We start from the raw sequence: 8,927 nt of genomic DNA, 5'->3' as shown, positions 1-8,927 counted from the left end.
ATAGGTGGTGCCATGGCATAGACGTGGAGGAGCTTGGGCAGGTGTGAACGGGGAACGTGTAGGGGAACGCAGTAATTTCAAAAAAAATCCTATGCACACGCAAGATCATGGTGATGCATAGCAACGAGAGGGGAGAGTGTCGTCCATGTACCCTCGTAAACCGTAAGCCAAAGCGTTATGACAACGTGGTTGATGTAGTCGTACGTCTTCACGATCGACCGATCCTAGTACCGAACGTACGGCACCTCCGTGATCTGCACACGTTCAGCTCGATGACGTCCCACGAACTCACAATCCAGTAGAGCTTCGAGGGAGAGTTTCGTCGTCGCGACGGCGTGATGACGGTGATGATGATGCTACCGGAACAGGGCTTCGCCTAAGCACCACTACGATATAACCGAGTTGCATTATGGTGGAGGGGGGCACCGCACACGGCTAAAAGATCAATGATCAACTTGTGTGTCTAGGGGTGCCCCCTGGCCACGTATATAAAGGAGTGGAGGAGGGGGAGGGCCGGCCCTCCTATGACGCGCCCTGGAGGAGTCCTACTCCCACCGGGAGTAGGATTCCCCCCCCCCCCTCCCTAGTTGGACTAGGAGAGAAGGAAGGGGGCGAGAGGGAGGAAGGAAAGGGGGCGCCCCCTCCTAGTCCAATTCAGACCAGAGGGAGGGGGGCAAACGGCCTGCCCTGGTCTCCTCTCTCTCTCTCTCTCCACTATGGCCCAATAAGGCCCATACATTTACCAGGGGTTCCGGTAACCTCCCGGTACTCCGGTAAAATCCCGATTTCACCTGGAACTATTCCGATGTCCAAATATAGGCTTCCAATATATCGATCTTTATGTCTCGACCATTTTAAGACTCCTCGTCATGTTCGTGGTCATAGGGACTCCGAACTACCTTCGGTACATCAAAAACCATAAACTCATAATACAGATCATCACCGAACGTTAAGCGTGCGGACCCTACGGGTTCGAGAACTATGTAAACATGACCGAGACATGTCTCCGGTCAATAACCAATAGCGGAACCTGGATGCACATATTGGCTCCTACATGTTCTACGAAGATCTTTATCGGTCAAACCGCATAACGGTATACGTTGTTCCCTTTGTCATCGGTATGTTACTTGTCCGAGATTCGATCGTCGATATCTCAATACCTAGTTCAATCTCGTTACCGGCAAGTCTCTTTACTCGTTTCGTAATGCTACATCCAGTAACTAACTCATTAGCTACATTGCTTGCAAGGCTTATTGTGATGTGCATTACCGAGAGGGCCCAGAGATACCTCTCTGACAATCGGAGTGACAAATCCTAATCTCGATCTATGCCAACTCAACAAGTACCATTGGAGACACCTGTAGTGCACCTTTATAATCACCTAGTTACGTTGTGACGTTTGATAGCACACAAAGTGTTTCTCCGGTACTCGGGAGTTGCATAATCTCATAGTCATAGGAACATGTATAAGTCATGAAGAATGCAATAGCAACAAACTAAACGATCAAGCTAACGGATGGGTCAAGTCAATCACATCATTCTCTAATGATGTGATCCCGTTAATCAAATGACAACTAATGTCTATGGTTAGAAAACATAACCATCATTGATTCAACGAGCTAGTCAAGTAGAGACAAACTAGTGACACTTTGTTTGTCTACTAGTTGCTGGGGCGCGCCCAGGGCACGCCTCCTCTGCATGCATGTGCGTACCAACCTAGCTATTGTAGTTGACAACGTGCTTGTACCGTGCCTAGCTATCCTGGGTGTTGCCCTTTTCAATTGTTTTTTTTCATGAGTAGCACATGTGCACGTAACTATTTGCTGAACTTTGGAAAGCAAAGCAATCCAATAGCAGTGACAGTACCATCTTATTGATTGGGAAAATAAAATACAGCAGTAGAAATGCAATACTGGCTGTGCACATTCATAAAAATACATTAGGTGAGAGCATCATACATATGGATAAGCTTATATGAACAGAGAAGTAGCAGTTTTGTAGCCTAAATGACCGATTACGAATAAGGGAAGTGCTTCAAAAGCAAATGCACACTTAGCCGGTCAAGTCGACCTCGATGACCACCGCCTTTTTCACATCCGCTCCTGCTGCTACCTAGTCGTCGAGTCAACCTGAACGACCACTGCATCGGCAAGCGTGTAGAGTGCTGGTACCCGACGGCATCGAGCTCGTGGAGGCTCAGACTCACGTTATAGCCCGCGCTGTGCGGAGGAAATAAGATGTAAATAAGTTAGACACTTGTTCATGGCTTGTAGATAGCTGCGAGAGTAAATGCTTCAAATCACTCTTGTTCAGAAAGTGGATTCATTCTCTAATATAAGTAGACAGAGTACATGTGAAGCTTCATATCTAAATGGACAATTGTGTGACCATGACGGCAAAATGTATCTCGATAAGTTGGATGGTGAGGCTAGTACAATATAGGATTTCTCAGGTATGGCATTCATACAAGAATATTCAGAGTTCCAGTCAGGTCAGAGCTACACATAGTGCACTGGGCTAGCTAAATTCAGAAACATGGCATCTAGATGTTCAACTGGTCAAAAGGTACAGATTTAAAATTAAGATTCAAGATCAAATTAGTTTTCATTTGTGGGACACTTTTCTCATAATTTCAGCATAAAAGGTGAAGTACTATTTGACCCCATTTTTCAGTAACCATCAGTACTGTTCCAAAATGAGGACATTTAAAAACTCTTTTCTTTTCTTATCGGAAAGTCTGAAGTTACGTGTGGCTTACTGAGTCGAGCAAGATGTTGTAGGCCTTGTAGATCACTGGCGAGATAGCATCAAGAAAGTCCCTTAGCCGCGCCAATAGCAATCTTCATCCTTGTCATTTTTTATCCTTGTCATCCACGGAAGGGAGCAATTTATACCTGAAGGAAATATGATCTTTTAGGTCAGTTTCCTCCACATTGACGAAGAGTTGTAACTTGCATGTACCAAGAAGCTAGTTGAATAATTAATTAGGAAATTCAAAATATCTAGTATCCCATTTTACTAAATATCCAATATCTACATTCATGTGATTTTAAAAATAGAAAGTGTTGACCCTTTGGAAGGGAGAGAACTCAACTATCCTCTTGACTTATAGAAAAGAAACTTCACATGACAAGAACATCTCATTGACAATGGATGAGATGACACTCATACATGCTCGGATTTCCAAATTAACATTTTTTATCTTGTTGGTCTCAAGAACCACCAGACGCACTAATACCTGTAATGATCAATTGACAACAGAAAGCAGTAAAAAAACTCACTTTTGAAGAGGTGTGTCTCAGGGCTACCAATGCTCATGCACTTGTACACCAGCATCCTGTGTTCATCCTCATAGCACTACTCAACCAATTTACCAGGTTCTTCTGCCTCAGTTGCCCAAGATAGAAAACCTCAGCCTACAAGAACATAACCATATAAGCTAGCCATTCATCAGCCAGGCTTCGAAATGGATCTGGCAAGCACATGATCATGCTGGCGCGTGAGAGCGCTTTGTTTCACACTCACCAGCCACTCTTTGTCGCTACTGCAGTTAGCATATGCATAATGTATATGTATAGATCATTATAATCAAATATTATGTATGCCATAAATTCCTGAATTTCATCTGTTAAACAAGCAATATATGTGCCATCCATCAAGTTTTGCACAACGGCTAGTACCCTTCATTACCTCGTTTGTGGACTCTCTAGTCACCCTATCCAGTTGCCCCCGCCTAGGCCCTAGTTTCTTTTCTGGTTTTCCTTTGCAACTACCCCTCTGGTTGGGAGTTCCCTCAACAACCAACCAATGTAATTATGTAAAGCAAGATTTTATTTTATAAGGCAGTGGGAGCTTCTCTCAACTGTCATTCAAGGTTAAAAAATGGGCAAAGATATCTAACTATGTACACATTTGTATGTAACTTCATAGATTCTTAATGAGTTGGCAATCCTGACTCCTAAATTAAACTACAGTGCGAAACAGAAGAATGTTTCAAATTTATTCATAAGATAGAAAGGGAAGTGCACATAAGGAAATGTACCCCTGCTTTTGATAGCATCATAATAAAACACGTGTGGATGAAACCATTAGTTCTTGAATCCCTGACCCAAATCCTCTAAATCAAAAGGGTCCACCAGATGTTAAAAACATTTAATACAAGTCTTAGAAGTTTCGTAGAAAATTGCAACAGGCATTGAAGTGAATACAACGGGAGCACAGAAATACAGAACAATATTTACTTCATTTTAACCCGCATTGAGGTGAATACAACCAGCGTTGAAGCGAATATTGACCATAATTTAGTAGACAAAACAGTGCAGTTCAACAAAGGAGAGTTAAACAACCACTATCACTTTTGAAACCCATCATGTCATCTTTTCGTTTTTCAACTTTTAAGCATGGACTGCACAAATAAATCACTACTGTCCAAATTCAGCATTCATTGCACAAGCAAATTAAGGACATGGGGATAAGGGCATCTCCAGCCAGGCCCTCAAAAAGGCTCCCCAGGCGCATTTTTAGACGCCGGCGGGCAAAAAACGACCCACTCGGGGTCTCAGGAACCAGTTTTGCACCGGTTTTGACGAAAGTTACGGCCGGCACACGCAAGGCAAACCCAACACGCCAGGGAGCAGCTGGGGGCGCCGGCGCTATAATTTAACTACAAAAGGCCCACTGTCAGCCTCTCTAGTCTCTCTCTCCTCCTTTTTCCTCGCTAGGCCCACCAGATTGTGCATGCAAAAGAGGACAAAGCTCTCTCCTCTCTCTCTCCCGCATGCCCTGCCACCCCTGCTCCTCGCTCCTCTACTCTCTCTCCTCTCTCCCCTGCTCCTCACTCCGGCGAGCCGCCCCTTCCTCCTCCCCTTCCTCGCCGCCCTGGCTCTCGGAGGCGTTGGAGACCTGGGCGTCCGCGGCCGGCTCCTGGCTGACCGCCTTGGGCTTGCGGCGAGACGGCGTCGTGGGCGCCCAGGGAGGGGAAAAGCTCGACGTCCCGCGGCGGCGGCGGCGACCACCTAACCATCTTCTCCCCAGCGGGGCGAGGAGAGGCTTGCTCGCGGGTGTGGACGAGCTCCTCCTCTGCCCGAGCTCCTCCTCCTCCGCCCGAGCTCCTCCTCCTCCACCACGCGTCCTTCACCAACGCCATGCCCTCGCCTCGCCGTGCCCGGCACGCCGCCGCCCTTGCCTCGCCGCGCCCGGCACACCGCCGCCCTCGCCTCGCTGTCCCGCCCCAGCCGGCTCCCGCGCGGAGTTGGAGAGCACCGGCCTTGGGCGACGAGGACGGGGAGATGGCGACGGGGACGGGGACATGGCCAGCACCGGGAGGCTGGTGCAGGGCACGAGGAGGTGGTCAGGCTGCCGTGCCGGTCCTGGCAGCGTGCGCACGCGCAGGGGGCGCAGGGGAGGCTGTTTCCGCTCATGCTCAGGTGGTCGTCCTCGGCGGCGCGGTGGCCGCGATGCGACGACGGCCTTCCTGCATGCCAACGACCAGGCGCGGGCGGGGCCAGTGGTGGCGAGGAGCGGGACTACGGGCGGCATGGACGCGCTGCTGGAAGGCAAAGCGGCCTTCGATGGCCCCGCGGCCTCGGACGGGACGGTGGCGAGGATGACAGCCTCACTTGGGGAGGAAACGGCTGGAGATTTTCTCGTTCGAGGACAAAATTTTCGCCGGCAGCCCCCCAAGCGGCGAAAAAAATGCCTCCTGGGGGGCCGAACGGCTAGAGATGCCCTAAAGGAGAAGATGTACCCTGTGCATGGTCATCTAAACCCTTAATGAAGTGCTAGCACGCATACCTAAAGAGCCAAGAAACCTGTGACCAACCGAAGTTGTGTCCGATGGCTCAGGTAGGAATCGACACCAAGATCAGTACCTGCAAAACAACACATAATTATACAGTATCAATCAGGACAAATAGTGCAAAATCAAATGTAACAACACTAAGAAGAAATGTATATATAATTGCAGGTGATGTGTATAGGATTCTTTGAGTGGCAAAGGTGTTGCTCATGTGGCAAATGTAATAACGGATGTGTGGCTTCCTTGTAGAGACGCCTCAAATTTGTGAGCTACTTCCTATAGAGCCTCACTTTGTTCCCCATATGCATTGACCATCAGTAAAACGATGATGATACACCTAAACTTTACAAATCTACAAAGAGATGGACATTAAGCATTGAGGACTGAGGACTGGACACAGTAGAATGAACGCCGTGGTAGTACCTGCCCTGTTCTCACATTCAATGTGCACAATCTAATGCTAATAATAACCAAATCTAAATGAAAATGATGTGTAAGTTTTAGTAATGTGTGGCCCTCTATCTAGGATCACACTCATTTAACCCTGCCGCACCCCCTCCACGCAATGTAAGTACTCAGCCCCCTCCCCCAATGTAACTTGCTTGACAAGACTTTAATAACTCTTTTAATACAAAGATTGTAGGAAAACTCTCCTACGGTCATTTACGGTTCAAAAAAAATTTTTAGTAATGTGTGGTAGAACCCAACTGAGAGCAGTGGAGACAAGATCAAACTGTAGCTCACCATTACACAGAAGAAGAGGATAGTGCGTGCATTTTATTTAGCTTCAGATGCTGAGTTTCCATATTTTTCTGCTCTCAAAATAGGCACATAAGATCTGAGCATCACAACGTTTCCCGCTAACTAAAAGGGCAGGTACATGATGAGAACAATTCACACCAATAAATTAGATGAAGCTCTATACCAGTTCATTTGCAACATACATACAACCTACTTCTGGAACCATAATTAGTTCAAAACACTAAAAGGAACACTTATCAATTATTATCACTTTAAATTTGGCTTTCCATCACTATATTCATTCATCTTTTGCTGCTAGCCAAATCTGAATATATCAGATCAACAAAAGTAGACATGTCGTTAAATTCATAAAAAAAGTAATTATTAGTTTCCAAAGGCACCAACAGGAAACAAGAAAAAGACATGCCGAAACACTGCCACTAAGCTATGAAGACTCCATCCAAAAGTACAGCTACGCCACTCAGCAAATGTAATCATGTTACAACAATTAGCTGCTTGCAAAGGAAATAAGGATCATCTTGGAGTGGCCTCAAGGAGATATTAACTGCTTTCAACTTAGTAAATAATGTAATACTAATCCATGCCGATGAAGCAACAAATAGGTACTGTTAGCTTTGTTACTTGACATGCAACTAACAAAAGTTAATTTTTCAGGCAGTGAAAAAAATATTAACAGCAAAGCATGAATAAGAAAATTGTGTTGTTGTGGTAATCAGCAGAGACCTAAAAAGTAGTTATCTAGCCAATTAGATAAAAGACATTGATTTGAGTATACCTGCACTCAAATCTTTCATAAACTATCGTTTTTTCTTGGTCTGCATCATATGAACGCAAAGTATGTTTTCCCGTTTACTCTTGTCTTTTCAAGGAACATGGTTCTAGGAACATGACAAAGGAAGTGAATTGGTAAAATTTCCCTAAAAACATTAGCCATGGAATGTACACAACAGGAGCATACCAGGCTGAATCTCAAGATGGTGTGGCCTAGCTGAATGGGGAGGTGATTCCTGACCTGTCTCCACTCACTGGTGAGGAAGGAAGCGAAAAATTAAAGAAGGGGAAGATAAAGAAAGTGGACAGCTAAAATCCAAGGAACAAATGCTCAGCAACCAACCAAAATACCCAAACAATATTCCAAAGATGTAGCAGAGGCAAGAAGAAGCCAAAAGAGAAATAGGAGATGCAAAGAAGACAAACTCTAAGACAAAAAAATAGTGTGATCAGATCCACGGGTGTAGGCACTCACCTCAACTAAAGCCACACTTGTAAACCTTGAAGTCTCACAAACCTGTAGAAACCAGGGACTGGCGGTGTGGACAGATGGGGAGGCTAATCAAACCGAGAGGAGGAGCTGATGAGAGTGAAGGGAATGAGAAAGGTCAGACATAGCTAGAACTGGAGGCGCAGCATCATGCAACCACCTGAAAACCATCAGATTTGATAAAGAACACATCTAGCTTGCAGCAAAATCAGTGGAGGAAGGAAGGATTGGACCTTATCGGTGTTGATGATCTGGGTCTCGAGCTGTCCTGATAGCTGGAGAGAGAGAACTTGCCGGGCCACTCGCCGAGGAGCACGCCATCCGTTTTGGCGGCAGCGACTGAACCCTAGCCGGTCGCCTCTGTCGGCGGTGGAGGAAGGAGGTGGCGTCGCGAGGATGGAGGTACGGCGACATCTTGCTCCAGCCGGAGGAGGGGAGTAGGCGGCATGCACAAGAAGGAAGGGGATCAGACCACCGAGGGGAGGAGGAGACGTGCCTGCGAAGGAGAAGGGGAGGACGAGGGCGTGGGGCTCGACACGGTGTTGACTGCATACGAGCATGAAACCTCGGGAAGGTGTTACCTGGGCTAGATAGATCATGCGACAGTAAAATTCGACGTGGCATAGGCGAGCGAGTGCCCTTTGCGCGACTCGTAAAGGGTTCAATGAAAGGGTTCAATGTATTCACACATGTATTAAGTTTCCGGTTAATACAATTCAAATATGAATAATAAACAGTTATCATGATATAAAGAAATATAAATAACAACTTTATTATTGCCTCTAGGGCATATTTCCTTCAGTCTCCCACTTGCATTAGAGTCAATAATCTAGATTACATTGTAATGATTCTAACATCCATGGATTCTTGGTGCTGATCATTTTTTGCTCGTGAGAGAGGTTTAGTCAATGGGTCTGAAACATTCAGATTCGTATATATCTTAAAATCTCTATGTCTCCCTCCTTGACATGATCGCGGATGAAATTGAAGCATCTCTTGATGTGCTTGGTTCTTTTGTGAAATCTGGATTCCTTTGCCAGGGCAATTGCACCAGTATTGTCACAAAAGATTTTCATTGGACCCGATGCACTAGGTATGACACCTAAA

General features: G+C 46.0%; 1 long non-coding RNA gene across 11 annotated transcripts; it reads right to left on the bottom strand.

Annotated features, from left to right (window-relative positions):
• Window positions 1-1,913: 1,913 nt before the first annotated feature.
• On the bottom strand, window positions 1,914-8,432 carry LOC125542756 (uncharacterized). 11 transcript variants are annotated; one of them, XR_015618134.1, is made up of 9 exons: window positions 8,054-8,419; window positions 7,806-7,910; window positions 7,518-7,584; window positions 7,335-7,437; window positions 6,542-6,609; window positions 5,794-5,870; window positions 3,282-4,117; window positions 2,759-2,894; window positions 1,914-2,219 (listed from the first exon to the last, which is right to left on the bottom strand). It is a non-coding gene; the product is annotated as an uncharacterized LOC125542756 (long non-coding RNA). The 11 variants fall into 11 exon arrangements; XR_015618131.1 differs by having other exon boundaries at window positions 3,282-3,416; window positions 4,043-4,117; window positions 5,794-7,437; window positions 8,054-8,431; XR_015618132.1 differs by having other exon boundaries at window positions 5,794-6,661; window positions 8,054-8,430.
• Window positions 8,433-8,927: the final 495 nt, after the last annotated feature.

Source organism: Triticum urartu, chromosome 3A, assembly GCF_056163025.1.
Source record: "Triticum urartu cultivar PI428250 chromosome 3A, HENAU_Tu73, whole genome shotgun sequence".
NCBI classification, from domain to species: domain Eukaryota; kingdom Viridiplantae; phylum Streptophyta; class Magnoliopsida; order Poales; family Poaceae; genus Triticum; species Triticum urartu.
Note: the sequence above shows the minus strand (reverse complement) of the source record. Positions and strands in the feature narration are given on the sequence as shown.